Genomic DNA, 16,892 nt, shown 5'->3' on the forward strand with positions numbered 1-16,892 from the left:
GCATTTGTTTCATTTAGTGCACGTTTTCCCCCTTCAGCTTGCTTCTTCGGTTTTCTCTTTGAGATATGTTCCCAGTTAATTTCACGACTTTTTTACTTCCCAGATTCTTTTGCGGAATGGTTGTAATCTGAGACAATTTTGAGTAAGGAAATGGGGACTGATGACCATGTAGTTTAGTCTCTTTACTGTCCAAAACAACCGAAAAACCAATAACTGAAGTTTGCGTAATTCGCGATAAATATAACCCTTTGGTACACTCGGACATATTAGCAGTTAGCATAAACTCTGTATTATTATACACGTTGGACATTATAAAACTAAATATGGTTTTTCCAACAGGACCGTCAATTTACACTTCACAAGTTTTTTACGGAGCTATTGCGCAAACGGCTGCAGGAAGAAGAAGAAATCCGTGTTACTCCGGTGAGTGTAAATTAGTTCTGTATAGACAATAATGGCATTAGATTTCAACGTGTATTATTCGTTTTATGTTCAGATCAATACTCTCTTACGAAGGTGACTGAAGCCAGTGCCCTCCTTCGGGTGTTTTGCCGAGTTGTTAGGATTTGTGCAAAATGCTTCTATGGCCGTGACTGGAGTGCAGCGAGCTTTGCCGTTATGTGCACTCGATCCCTGGACTCCATCCAACCATGGAATGTCATTCGACCTGAAGGACACGGCTCGGTCGGTCGTTGAAATATTCTGCATACAACAGGAACAACTCGGCATACTTCCCAGAAGTACTTCAATAACCAATCGCGCAAAAGAGAAGCTTGTACATCATGGGACATTAGTATTTGTTTAGTATTATTAGTTGGTCAGACGTGGACTGAGTAGTGATAATACTTGAATACTAAAATCGATCATTGTTAAATATTATCAATAAACGTAGTTAGCAAAATTATTGGTAAATGCAACACTTCGTAAAAAGCGGCCATGTTATAATCTAGCACATGTTCTGTATTACTCCACGTGTTGGATATCAGAAAAGTAATACGTCCTTTTCTAACAGGAGCGTCATTTAAAACTTGACGAGATTTTTGAGGAGTTACTGCAGAGACGTCCGCAGTGAGAAGATTAAAGCTACACTGCTACGGTGAGTGAAACTTCGATCTGCAGATTTTTGTTTCTAAGTGTATTTCTGGTTTCATGTCCACATCGTAACTCCCTTCATAACGGTAACCTGCGTTTGCGTTATTTTTCCTACTCCACAATTGTACGTTTTAAATGTCACTGAAATGCTGTCAGCTTAGGTACAGAGACAAGCCAAGAAAAGGCAAAAATCTATGGACGCACCGTAAATTCAGTTATACTGAGCTGTGGGTGGTTATCACGATGCTTGCAATACTATTCTCCTATAACACTTTTGAATTGTGAGCGGATACGGCGCCTTTTTCAACAGTGTATGATTTCGCACTACTATTGCTGGTTCTAGGTAATCTTAAGAATGAACGGTACAATATGCTTTCCTATCCTTTCACAGTATGGAGGGAATTTAAGAAAACATTTTTATCTCCTCCCGTCTATGAAAGTGTTATCAAGATTTTAGTATAGTTTCACGTTGATCAACGTATGATGGTCTTTTGGTTCTGCTCTATTATACTGCATCAAGGTATACTTTTCTGTTATTTTTTTTTCCATGACACCATCGGAATTTCAATTCAACACTTTGGGAACTTGTTTTAAGAAACTCTATGTTTCTGGCATAAGTGCATGTAGCAACAGTCTCAGTTGCCTTGCTTGCTTTATGCGTAGAACGTAGTTCAGTCTAACGGTCAGTATAAAGGTAGAAATATTCTCATACTTGTGACAGCCACCTGCCATCATGATACAATGATCAGAAGGAACTGTACTCAGGGAACAGGATAAAGGCAAACAGTCATTGCTGGTAGTTCTCACATCTAAAATCTAATTTATAATACTCAGCAATGGTGAGTTGATGAGTAGGGGAGGCAGAAACATCCCTTCAGTATACCCGTATCTGGGACGCAAAACAATTTATAAAATACATTGTCATTGCACTCTTTAACTACAATTGTACCAATAGTTATAAACTAGTAACTCCGTTTCTTGTCTGTTTTACAGTCTCAACAATCTCGATACAGATATCGACCCTATATTAGCCTCGGGTCCTACAATAATTTTGCAGTTTTCTTTACATATATCAACCCACCATAATGTGATCACGTTTTTATTCTGAAATTCAAATTTGTCGACAGGTCACTACAGTGGCCTCCCCGCCAACCCACGGAGGCTCAACACTCCACACCATGCAGCTCTTCATAGCCACCACACCTTATGCTGCCTGCTGGGGGAGCCGTCGTCAACTCGGCACGTGGAGAAGGCCGCCTGGCTGCTAAATTATTCGACCACGATACCGTGGCCAATACCACCTGAAAACAAAGTTGCCGATTCTATAAAACTTTGGCTTTATGGGATAATATAGTCTCGTTATCTATTTTATTGCTTGTGAGGTGGCACTATGGTAATACACGGGCCTCGCAAGACAATAATTCGTTCATCAACATCCATGGTTTCGGTGGTTTCTTTAAGCAAATTAAGGAAACCGCAAGGATGATTCCCTCGGAATTGGATGCGTACGATTTTCTCCACAATACTAGCTCCGTTTGTGATTACCTCTTCTTCGATGGACGTTACGTCGGAATATTTCCTACATCTTTTCTTTATTAAATAAGAGATTCATTTGAGAAATATTTTTTTTTCTATTAAAGCTATTCGTGCTCCCATACAAGCATTTAGAACCCGCAGAACTTGCCTTTCAAAATTTGCTAAGTATGTTGGTCAGCAAATTCATTAAAACTAACAACACTTAAAAGAGTACTGTGACTAAAAGATCTCTGCATCTACTGATAACAAGTTAGTGCCTATCATCCCGACGGTTACTTATTAACTCAGTGCGCCACATGTAATATAACCGTAAACTATGCAGAAACTACGCCGTAATCAACATTTGACGTCGTCAGTATACATTGTTATCGGAACTCCGTTAGTTTGTTTTCATTAATGACCCCATACTCGTTCCTGCAAAACTATATGGGTGCGAAATAGGAGGTACGTTGACACACTAAGCAACTGGTCATAAAAATATGATTTACAACTAGGAAACACGTTAAAGCACTCAAGCACTCTTAGTGTAATCTAACTGAAGCTGCGTTTCATTGTACTCCATCGTGCGAACAATAATTGGTTAGCATAGTAATGAAACTACAAACAAGTAAACGAAGCATTTGTGCTACGAACTATAAAGGCACATTTGCATGCCGAGCGTGAGTTTCCTCGGAAACGCGAGATATTAATTAAATAAATAATCAGTGACAAATAAATAAAGCCTATGGCACACAACTGCAGCGCTGTGTCGCTGATAAAACAAAAGTACATTTTCGTTAGTCGTATGTTTGAAAAAAAAAAAAAAAAGGAAGAGCTCTCGTTGAAGTGGTGCGAGAAGCACGTATTTTAGTTTATTGTCTGGCACACCGCCATATTTCATGTTATTGAAAATTACTGCGAGTTGCAACCATACTAGGCACTCGATTCTGAAAAGAATTTATATTTATAAAAGTAAGTAGGATTATGAACTGTAGGCTTATTCATTGAATATATCTGATTTAACTAACTGTGTAATTTTTTGTTTAGTAGACAATCACCTCTGTACGACGTTTTGGCATGGCTGGCAAATTATTGTAATATTGAGATTTAGATTATGAGTCCGCACCTACCGCAGCAGTCTTTGGAAACGATTTAATTACGAAGTCCGATTATTTCAGTTTTATTTCACGGTCAAGTACGAGTAACATTGCCTTTACGAAAAAGCCATTGTCAAGCGTCTGATACCGAATAATCAAAACCTGACGACTCATAGGAGAGCCAATCATACAGATAAAAATAATTAATATTATATTTTTATTTTATTTTATTTCATTTATTTTATATTGGCGACCGTGACAGGACGTTGTTCAGTTTGTCATTTGTTACATTGTTCTCTTTGTTTCATGTGAAAAATCAACCTTCTGGTCCTGGACTTGACTATATGAGAAATAAAAAAAAATCAGAAGATATTTGCCAATTATAAAATTTTGCGGGAAGACGCAAAGAAGCTTCCAGCAAAATAAGGTAAGACGCAGCATCTTTGCATTAGCAGGCTTGACCAGACGTATAATTCAGTGTATTAGCTTTTCAGTAAAATTCTGTAGTGTTTCTTTTCCGCATAACAGTTTCAGTGATAAATTCCATTCTCAGTATTTTTCCTTAAACAATAACGTATGCAACAATACCAATACACGAGTGTACAATATGGCCGACTTCTGTACGATATCATGTAACATGGCCAGCAGCCATTACCAATAATCTCAAATTCAGTTTATATTTTTAAATTAACAGACAGCCATTGTTGCTACGACCGATTCATGCTCAACTGCATTTTATTTTAAAACCAGTGTCAAACATTAATTTCTTGAAATATATAGCACGTGTGGCATGGTAATAACTAGAAAACAATACGCAAAAATGGAACAGCAAAGACGTACTATTCAGACGCAATCCGACTCGGACGAGAGACAAATGTTAGAAAATGACTTTACGACAGCAACCGGTAGTGACGATACATCAAATATTGACGCAAGTGTCAACGGAAATTTTGACAATAGGCCGTCCACCACAAAAATTTCAAAGTCTCAGTCAGAGCCCATGTTAATACATGACGTCACGTCTAATGACGCGGCGGGGGCAGAGACCTTGCAAACAGTAAACATTGCCAACATGTTACAAATGCTAATGAAACAAAACGCAGAAAATATGGCAACCTTAAGGATGCAGAACGCGGAAAACATGGCAACCTTAAGGACACAAAATGAACAGTTAAAGACACAAAATGACGAAATTAAATCTGATCTCATAGCAATCAAGGCATGTAATGACACTTTGTGTAAACGTGTGGAACTTATAGACGCCACACTGACCGAACAGATGACTGAACTCAGTACGAAATTTTCCAAGCTTAATACGAGACAAGAAAAGACTACAAATGACGTAGCACTTTTACAGAAACAATTAAAAAACCTTAATGTCACGTGTGAAGCTCTTATTGAACAAATTCAAACATATCCTTCAGTACACGACAACCTTGAAAAACGAATTACTGACGTGCAGAATAAATTTGACGATGTTGAACAACACCTGACTGACATCTTACAATCTGATGCCACAGCTCATTTTCAAAATATTAATAAAGAATTTCATGATTGGGTAGAGAACAAAGACAAACATTTTGATAGATGCATACGTGAAAATTTACCAACAATTGTGCACGACTCCGTAGCGGAATACATCACTAATAACAAACAGCTGATTAGTGACGCAGTACAATCCGTCACTGCACCCATGAGACAATTCACCGATCAACCACAGTCTGAATGTAACGAAAATATCAGTCAAAATGTACAGTTCAGAAACCAATATACATTCGAGTATGACGCACACATACCGCACACCACAAACACACAAGAACAAAACACACCACGACTACAACACATACCACGACGTGCAACCACAAACACGAGCTATTATCATGGTAAACCACAGCAACATTATCGTAATTACTCGCCAGCTGAGCATTGCAGTAATTACAGTGGAACAAATCCATATCATAATGCAAAGGAAGACGAAAGCTTAATAAAACACAGGCAATTTCAGATTTTTATCCCAGAAAAACGAACCATTCATCCGGTGATTTTTCTCAAATCTTTTAGTAACGCATTTCCACGCACTTGGAGTGACCGGAAAAAGATTTCATATATTGTCGGTTACATCCAAGGCGATGCAGCTGTCTGGGCATACAGTCAAGCTGACGTATGTACCACGTACAGTGAGTTTGAGCGTGCTTTTCTGAACAAATTCTGGTCGCAATCCGTCCAGGAGCGACTCAGAAGACAAATCTTAGAACCTGAAACTTTTAACAGTAAAAATGGTAACTTACGCAGATATTTTGAAAAATACTTGAACATGGGACATTTTTTAGACGAACCAGTCGCAACACGTGATATACTCCGAGCGTTGAAGGCCAAATTGCCTTTCAACATTAAGGAAAAACTTCTACATATCCCGGATGACGATTCAGATTATTTTTTAACAGCTTTAGATTCGGTTGACATGTTACTTGAAGATCAGCGCTTCGCGCGGCAAAACAGCAGCCACAATGTTTACACTAGTGGTATGCAAAACATGCAGGCTTGCCAACACAATTCTGGCGCGCCCACAGTTGGATACGCGGTACAACAAAAACAGCAAACTCACATGCCGTCTCAGTACGGAAATCAAAATCAACACGCGTATTCCAATACGAACAATAGTTACAACAGTAATAACATTTCATGCGGCAATCCATACAAAAGGCACCGCGGTAATAACTGCAACGGTAACAACGGATACAAAGGTAATAACAAAAACACAAACAGAAATAGAAATAATAATAACTACGAGCCAAGACAGCATCAAGGTTGGACTCGTAACGATCAGTACTTTCATTCAAACTCTGCTTTACCACAGCAGCCACCAGGTCAAAATTGGAGCATACCTTACGACCGACAGGTAAGTTATAATGCGCAACAGCAACAACAACCGCAAAAGTTTGGAGATCATAATAGGCAATATCCGAATGTGAATATAATAGAAATGACAGCTGATGCACAACCTCAATCTGTGTCAGTACCTAGTACAAATGATAATCCAACAAACTAGAAACAGTCACTACTTTGCCCCAGGTCGTGGCTGAAGAATCCTTGGGGGGCGGCTTCAATGTTAATCAGTTATTTGACACCACACTTGAACAACAGAATAATGATATGCCGAGTAATTCTAAACAAAAACTACCTGTTTTATTTATAAGATACAACCACAATAACAATATATCAGATGAACTTTTACAAGACAGTACACAATGTCGTTTAAACACAAATGAAATTGTTTTAGCATCCACTACTGGTGTAGTAGGTGGGATTCCAACTACTATTATCCTAGATACAGGTGCAGCTGTGAGCGTTTTATCTTTTAATTTTTATAAAAAGATGTGTGAATTGGAACCTGTGCCTGAGTTTCCTGCCCAAAACTGTAAAATAACTACTGCACTAGGTAATAAGTCATGTAGGGTTACGAAGCAAGTTTTTGTAAACGTTAAAATAGGTAATGGAACCGTACAATGGCCATTCCTGGTTGTACAAAACCTTGTGACAAATTGCATATTAGGAATAGATATTATGAGCGAGAAGGACTGCATTATAGACTTCTCCAAAGGTAAATGTATTTTAAATGATAAAGGCAGTGTAATTATTATTGATTTGGACAGGAGAACTCTAAAGCATGACAAACACTGTACAGGGTACAAGGTTCAGTTAGTACTTGACAAAGACATTCAAGACATGCAAACACACTCATCTGACACAGAGCTAATGGACTTGAAAACATTGCTTGATCATAAGATAAGTGAAGCTACAGCTCTCAGTGTACATGAACGTATAAAACTACAGGAAGTGTTATCCAAATATTTACAAGTTTTTACCAAACGATTAGGTGTTATCAACACGTATGTGTACAAGATTGAAGTTAAGCCTCACAAGATCTTCTACCATAAGACATATAACGTACCGTTATCTCAACGACCTGCTGTGTGGCAAGAACTAAAACAAATTACAACATAGATTATAAGTAGTATAGAAATTTTCATTTCAGCGGTTCCAGTGACGCAGTTGAAGACAGAAGAACTTTTCTTTCAACGCCGCGGTTCCACCGAGAAGACTGAATATTAAAGTAAAATTTATGATTACGTAGCAGTGAATGATATATAAATTTTTCACGGAATATTTGTGACTGTAGGTACCACTGACTTGCTATGACACCTGACGAACCGACAGACGTCATCTGTGAAGCGATCTTTTACTTCGAGAAATAGATTAGACGCACATCTCTCAGCAAGAAAAGCATCTACCAGTAGTCAAGGCCACACAGACACACTACACACACGCACAAAACGCGAGGAATCGAACATTTTCTCTCTCTTACTATTTTGAATATTTATTGAGTAGTGAAAACGCCTGGTCTTGCCTACTGATGTAATGAATGTTGTGTCTAACCTCTCTTAATTTCAGATGACATCAAAAAAAACATCGATAATATCCCAGCAAAACCGCTAAAGAGGATGTAAATATCTGCAATTCATGTAATCAAATATGACACAATGTAATAACCTATAGCTATGTAATGATGATGTAAACATGTTTAAGTGCAACTGTATTATGTTTATGCTAAGAAAATATGTGACGTGTGTATGTATTATTACTTATGTTTTTTTTAAACTGATGTATAATGTAACTGTTACTGTGTGAAAATTTGAACGATAACGAGTGCCAAAATGTGAAAAACTTTTAAAAAAAAAAAAAAAAAAAAAAAAAATTGCGTAGTGAACCACTATTCACGGACATTAACGTACATTACTAAGTCTGCAACTACGCAGAAACCTATGTGAAAGAAACTGTTAATGACATTCATGATGCATCGTACCTTTGTTAACGCGATGAACGATTTCTTCGATGAGTAACCACGAACATTTAGGTGAGCTATATTTAAAAAAAAAAAAAAAACTGAATATGTGAAGTGCATAATTCGTGCATCGTCTAGCGACATTACTACAGTACCCAACTTCAAGATGTTAACTGGATTAAATGGACACAAAGTGCCTGTCCAGAAAACAACACGACGGGTGGAAGAATTTTGGTTGGAACTTCAGGGAATGAAATGTTCTCGAAATGTGACGGACACTCTTACCTGGACTGTCCAAAGATCGACGCCAGCTATGTGCCGTCCGAGGTTCTGCAACCAAGCTTCCACGGAATATCGAAAACGAACTGCATATGGACTAATTACTCGACGGGTCACGTCTGATCTGTAATAAACAATGCTTTTTGTCACAACGAACTGCATCACAACGACTATAATGGAAATAGGAAATGGACATGCTTATGTATCAATCACGTTGTTATACAACGATGTTACTGTGATCAAAAAACTTTACCACAACGATACTAACCTGTAAAAAATTATTGTGCAGCAGATGAATATGAACTGTGATAACGACACCATGTGTATAGGTCAACGCACCTGAAAAATACGGACATTTTTCGTTGAAGCATTTCATTGCAATGCTATGTAACTAAGAACATTCAACAATCTAAAGTTGTATTGTATTATAACAAATATTGTAATTTTAAAACTAAGTTACCTGTCATAGAATGTAGTCTTCATATGTAATCTTGGTGGAATATTTTCTTTGTGCAACGACTAAGAAATGCGCGCGCACACGAACAATATGAACTGCAATACTGTGCCGCGTGATCTAAATTTACGAAATAACGGCAGTGCCGTAGTTACACAGACGCTTCTGCGCATGCGCGCACTCTGTTTTGCCAACATAAGAACTTTTTCGGCGCACGCGCGTCATTCAAATTTTGTGTATAATATACAGTATAATGTAAGTCATGTAAATAGTTGTAGATAACTTAGATTTTCTTGTGCCTTTAGGTGAATTGCTCGCCTGCAGGTGTGTCCTTTCGCCTCGCAATTCAGGGGGCAATATAAAGGCACATTTGCATGCCGAGCGTGAGTTTCCTCGGAAACGCGAGATATTAATTAAATAAATAATCAGTGACAAATAAATAAAGCCTATGGCACACAACTGCAGCGCTGTGTCGCTGATAAAACAAAAGTACATTTTCGTTAGTCGTATGTTTGAAAAAAAAAAAAAAAGGAAGAGCTCTCGTTGAAGTGGTGCGAGAAGCACGTATTTTAGTTTATTGTCTGGCACACCGCCATATTTCATGTTATTGAAAATTACTGCGAGTTGCAACCATACTAGGCACTCGATTCTGAAAAGAATTTATATTTATAAAAGTAAGTAGGATTATGAACTGTAGGCTTATTCATTGAATATATCTGATTTAACTAACTGTGTAATTTTTTGTTTAGTAGACAATCACCTCTGTACGACGTTTTGGCATGGCTGGCAAATTATTGTAATATTGAGATTTAGATTATGAGTCCGCACCTACCGCAGCAGTCTTTGGAAACGATTTAATTACGAAGTCCGATTATTTCAGTTTTATTTCACGGTCAAGTACGAGTAACATTGCCTTTACGAAAAAGCCATTGTCAAGCGTCTGATACCGAATAATCAAAACCTGACGACTCATAGGAGAGCCAATCATACAGATAAAAATAATTAATATTATATTTTTATTTTATTTTATTTCATTTATTTTATAGAACGCATGGCTCGGCCGTAAGATCTGTACACAATTCACAGAGCGTGCGTGACCATAGCGCGGACGTCGCTTTTCCGTGTGATGACTAATACTTTGTCTTTCACTTTGAGCACTGTAGTAGTGTCAGAGAAGAAACGTCTGTAGAAGATGACTCATTTTTACTTTTTCTTTCCATTTCCCCGAAAGTAATGAGTTGGTGCACGTCTCACTGAAAATTGCAAATATCAAATGAAGTGGGGAAATGAATATGATGTCGATCTGCGCAAGCTCAGTGAATAAGTGGATCAATGTTAATCACAAGGGAGCTGCACGTTCGATATTTTAACATTGACCCACGTACCTTTTCCATATTCTAATTAAAAAATATTGATAAAAACACTTCATTCCAAGATCCAAAAGAAAAGAGATAAGAAACAAAAACATTGACCTACACAGTTGCTCTCATGACTTAATTGAAAAACATTGATCCACTTACTGAGTGTGCTCACACAGATCGACTGCTTAGCAATCGAAAGCACAGAAATATTTCACTACATTTTCTTTTATTATCACATCCGTGTGGGTATTTTCTCCAGCTACAGTTGTGTTAGCTTGTCCGCTAAATAAAATAATGTAGGTGTTGCATTCCATACTGGTTACCTTCGTTCCATATTCACTAATTTGACTGGAAACGTAGCGAAGAAAACATACCTTTTTTAGCACATATACGACGCCTTTCTGCAAAAGGTCAGGTCTGCTGCTTTATACTAGCATGTTTTCGGTTCTCAAGGAACACCACATTCTGAAGTAAATATCTTTAGGTTAGAAGAAAGTCGTAAATAAACAGTTCTGTGACCTACAGATTCAGACCTACTAGGGTTGATAAGAAACCTAAAAAATGACAAATTTACTGCTTTCTTCTTCTTGTCGCTGCAATTTAATGCGGTGCAGACGCTTCTGTTTGTAAAAACCACTCTCCAGACCAATATAAACAGTTAAGATTAACCTTTCATTTTACAAAATCTCAGCATACTCTACAGTATAACTTCCTGGACGCTTTGCGTCTTGCAATCGCAGTGGGTAACAGAAAAGAGGTGGAGTATCGCCACTGTACATGTTCGACTGTGACTCTGCTTACACTCCCAATCAGCCAGAGCAAAAACATTGTCTTTGATCTTATTATTATTATCTTAGTAACGAGAGTAAGCAATGATTAACAACATATGTGTACTTGTAATTACTTGAAATGCATCACCCTGTCGGAATTTCTTCTTCTCAATTTATTTAACGAACATTAATCGTAATACCACTGAAGTAAGGTCGTAATACCACTTAAATAAGGAAAGCTGATACTTCGACGACTACGAAATGCGTAAGTCTGCAGAAATTTAATTCTAAACAATAATTTGTTATTTTAAGTGTAAAACACGTGATACTGATAACTTAAAGTGATCTATAAGGGTGTACCAGACTTACCTGTGTTGGAAAGCTGATAAGACGGTATAGAGCCATAGAATAACGTAATTCGCCATTTCCAAGTCCTGATTAGGGCGTAGAACTACCCTCTAATTGATTTTGCTATTTTGTATTGCGCTGTGTCGGTGAAGCCATGATTTCAATGTCTGGCTGTTTCTTTCCGTATGTGGCACGAGTTCCGAGGGTAAGGCTAGGCAGGAAACGAAGGGCAGGGCTTAAATTGTTGGAAGAGAAACGGTTTGTGATGTTTTTTACAATGCTTCTCATAAATATTTAGTTGTTTTTTTGAATTTGGAACGTTTATTGATGGGGATGTTAGGTTCGAACCCAGGAACGCCGCAGCACATTCGAAATGGATTATTTATGTAAGAGACATGTTGTAGGCGGTTGCCGAGTCTTTGTGGTGGACGTTTAGGTTTGTGATTCGGTTTATAGTAAAGGTGCAGTTGAATGAGAACGAGTCTTAAGTAGTTACTGGTTCTCTAATTGTTTCTGGTTTTTGAACTGTCGATTTTAGTTTTACAGTTTGATATTCTAGAGTGAAAGTTGTGTATTTGTGAGGAGTTTTGCCTTGGAGTTGTGTTTAAATAATTTGTTGTTTGCAGTACGGTTTGTGTTTTTGTTTTTGTTTGTGTTTGTGTGTGTGTGTGTGTGTGTGTGTGTGTGTGTGTGTGTGTGTGTGTGTGTGTGTGTGTTTTGGGACCACTTTGATTAAACTTTTTTGGAAGGTGACCATCAACGGCCGTCAAGTAATGTATAAAGACTTGACCATCAGCTGCTTTTATTTTGAACCAATATATCTCGACTGATTTCAGTCATCGACCATCTTCAGAGATACTGGTTAAAGTGGTTTAACCCACAACGTAATATTTGTCATTACTTAAATAATGTTTAGAACGTGTCAGGAATATCAAAATACGACACAGGTCTTTCAGAAGCCAACATAGTAATACCAAGTGAATACAGAGCAGTACTGGACTATATTTGGTAAGAAAGTTTTTATGGTTTTTTGTTTTGTTTAGTGTGAGATCGTAGATTGTTTATGGAAAGGTTATTTCTTTGAAATGAGATTCTTAGATTTGCGTTTAGTTACTTTTATTTGAGGTTGAATGGGGTTTGGCGCGGTGGTGGGGGGGCGGGGTGGGGGGGGCGGGGTGGGGGGGGGGGGAGTTATGGAACCGATGACTTCATTGGTGCTGTATAGATATAAGGAATTTCGTTATCCTTATTGGCTTTGTTGATGGAGGATTGTCTGCATCACTGTCTTTGTTTCAGCTATGTATGTCAGGTGAAATTTCCTCATTTGACGTGGGGTGGTAGAGGGGGAGGTGGTATCACTGTCTTCGTTTGAGCTACATAGGACTAGAAATACATTCTATTCCAGTTTTGTGTTTCTTATTCTTTTTTGTTGGGTTTATTCTGGCGAATCCGTGAGGGTTACTTTTCGATTATGTGACTGTCTTGGAGTGATGTTAGTCTTATTATAGAATTTTTAGTTTGCCCCGCCTAGAACTCCCTAATTCCCATGGTGGTCTCATTGGTTTCATTTAATTGAGTGACTGAAATATTTCGCATCTTTCTTATGTTCGTTTGCGACCATAATGATCTACTTGTGGTGGTAATCTTCAAGTACGCCAGAAGCCTGCTATTAAATCTGTGGTGCTCAAAATAAATCAAGTACGCTTTATATCCCCGACACAACGTCATAGGTCAACGTAGACGTGAGGAATCGTAATGTGCGGTAATCCCAAATGTTGTTCATGTTACCGCGTTCCGTCAATTTCAGCGACTTTTGGCCGTATGTATTGGCATCAATTTTTGGATTTCTGTATTGACATCACTTTGTGCTCTTTGTACTGGCGACTAGTTTTTCAGTTGAGTTATATACGTCGAGTGATGTTTCAGGAGCAGTTCAGAATAGGGCCAGTGCCGTACTTACTTATTTCAAGCAGGAATGTTGCCAGTGCTTGCCGTGATGTACTATGAGAGCAAAATAAGGCGTGTGAGCTGCTCAAGTTACACAGCCAATGAGAGACCAGCAGGCAGACAACATGTTTCGAAGTAATACTTTCGGAAAAAAGGGTGAAACATTACCGTAAAAGTGGATTATAGATTTGTTTGCTCCTTATTTGAGTCGTAGCTATTGAAACTGTGCTAGTATCTGCAAGTCAAGGACAGCGTCACAACTGATCATATACAAGAAAATGTAGTGAAATATTTCTGTGCTTCCGATTGCTAAGCAATCGATCTGAGTGAGCACACTCAGTAAGTGGATCAATGTTTTTCAATTGAGTTATGAGAGCAACTGTGTAGGTCAATGTTTTTGTTTCTTATCTCTTTTCTTTTGGATCTTGGAATGAAGTGTTTTTATCAATATTTTTTAATTAGAATATGGAAAAGGTACGTGGGTCAATGTTAAAATATCGAACGTGCAGCTCCCTTGTGATTAACATTGATCCACTTATTCACTGAGCTTGCGCAGATCGACATCATATTCATTTCCCCACTTCATTTGATATTTGCAATTTTCAGTGAGACGTGCACCAACTCATTACTTTCGGGGAAATGGAAAGAAAAAGTAAAAATGAGTCATCTTCTACAGACGTTTCTTCTCTGACACTACTACAGTGCTCAAAGTGAAAGACAAAGTATTAGTCATCACACGGAAAAGCGACGTCCGCGCTATGGTCACGCACGCTCTGTGAATTGTGTACAGATCTTACGGCCGAGCCATGCGTTCGTAGCACAAATGCTTCGTTTACTTGTTTGTAGTTTCATTACTATGCTAACCAATTATTGTTCGCACGATGGAGTACAATGAAACGCAGCTTCAGTTAGATTACACTAAGAGTGCTTGAGTGCTTTAACGTGTTTCCTAGTTGTAAATCATATTTTTATGACCAGTTGCTTAGTGTGTCAACGTACCTCCTATTTCGCACCCATATAGTTTTGCAGGAACGAGTATGGGGTCATTAATGAAAACAAACTAACGGAGTGCCGATAACAATGTATACTGACGACGTCAAATGTTGATTACGGCGTAGTTTCTGCATAGTTTACGGTTATATTACATGTGGCGCACTGAGTTAATAAGTAACCGTCGGGATGATAGGCACTAACTTGTTATCAGTAGATGCAGAGATCTTTTAGTCACAGTACTCTTTTAAGTGTTGTTAGTTTTAATGAATTTGCTGACCAACATACTTAGCAAATTTTGAAAGGCCAGTTCTGTGGGTTCTAAATGCTTGTATGGGAGCACGAATAGCTTTAATAGAAAAAAAAATATTTCTCAAATGAATCTCTTATTTAATAAAGAAAAGATGTAGGAAATATTCCGACGTAACGTCCATCGAAGAAGAGGTAATCACAAACGGAGCTAGTATTGTGGAGAAAATCGTACGCATCCAATTCCGAGGGAATCATCCTTGCGGTTTCCTTAATTTGCTTAAAGAAACCGCCGAAACCATGGATGTTGATGAACGAATTATTGACTTGCGAGGCCCGTGTATTACCATAGTGCCACCTCACAAGCACTAAAATAAATAATGAGACTATATTATCCCATAAAGCCAAAGTTTTATTGAATGGGCAACTTTGTTTTCAGGTGGTATTGGCCACGTTATTGTGGTCGAATAATTTAGCAGACAGGCGGCCTTCTCCACGTGCCGAGTTGACGACGGCTCCCCCAGCAGGCAGCATAAGGTGTGGTGGCTATGAAGAGCTGCATGGTGTGGAGTGTTGAGCCTCCGTGGGTTGGCGGGGAGGCCACTGTAGTGACCTGTCGACAAATTTGAATTTCAGAATAAAAACGTGATCACATTATGGTGGGTTGATATATGTAAAGAAAACTGCAAAATTATTGTAGGACCCGAGGCTAATATAGGGTCGGTTTCTGTATCGATATTGTTGAGACTGTAAAACAGACACGAAACGGAGTTACTAGTTTATAACTATTGGTACAAGTGTAGGTAAAGAGTGCAATGACAATGTATTTTATAAATTGTTTTGCGTCCCAGATACGGGTATATTGAAGGGATGTTTCTGTCTCCCCTACTCATCAACTCACCATTGCTGAGTGTTATATCCTAGCCAGTAATGCCACCCGAGCCCGCTGCCAAAAGGTTGGCAGCATCAAAGTCCGGCCGCCGTCCGCATAAACAGCGCCAGCGAGACAGGAAATCGCCGCAAGTCTGCGCGCGCCACCGCTGGCTTCTGGCTTCTTAAGCGCTGGAGTCGCGAGCGCTAGGACAGTTCTGTATTCGCCGCTCAGTTGTATACTCGCCACCGAATTGTGTACTTGCTAGTCAGTTGTGTGTTCATCGCAGCAGAGTTGTTGTTTGTCGTCAGCCGACGCTGACCTAGCCGCTCCGACTCGAACTAGACAGATTTCTGTAGACACGGAGTTCACTACTGTGTTTCTGTATCTTCGTTAATAAAGATAAGTACCGACTTTTATTCAATCAGAGTGTTTGGGTTTTTTCATCTTTCTGTTCACTGTTCCAGCGGACCGGTCGGCCCGCTATTAAAAGTGTGGCGGTGACTTCGTAAGCCGTTTCTACAGCGAATAGTTTGTCGCTACGAACGCCGCCACAAAACTGGCGACGAGGACTTCCGAACTCGTGTGCAGGGCTGGTTCAACTTGTTTCTGGTTATACTAATTATAGCGTTAAAATATTGGGGGCTGGTTTAATTTGTGTTCACTATGTCTGCCGAATTACAACAGTTGATCTTGTTACAGAGTCAGCAAATACAAAGTCTGGTGGAAGCAATCGCCAAACAAGCGGCTAATCCTCCAACCCAAAAGGAACAAGCACAGGCAGCACCACCTTTCCGTGCTTTTGATGCATCAAGAGAAGAATGACGAGAATATTTCGCGCAGTTGCCGGCTCACATGACAGTCTACAAAATCACAGGTACTGAGCGGCAGCTTTATTTAATTTCCACTGCAGGCGTGGAAGTCTATCGACTACTTTGTAAGTTGTTCCCGGAATCCAAGCCAGAAGCTTTAGACTATGACGTTGTTGTTAACAAGCTTGCTGAGTATTTCGAGTCGCGAGTGCATGTGGCAGCAGCCAGATTCAAGTTCTTCAGATTAAAGAAACTGCCACATCA

This window comes from Schistocerca piceifrons, chromosome 5 (genome assembly GCF_021461385.2).
Source record: "Schistocerca piceifrons isolate TAMUIC-IGC-003096 chromosome 5, iqSchPice1.1, whole genome shotgun sequence".
NCBI classification, from domain to species: Eukaryota; Metazoa; Arthropoda; class Insecta; order Orthoptera; family Acrididae; genus Schistocerca; species Schistocerca piceifrons.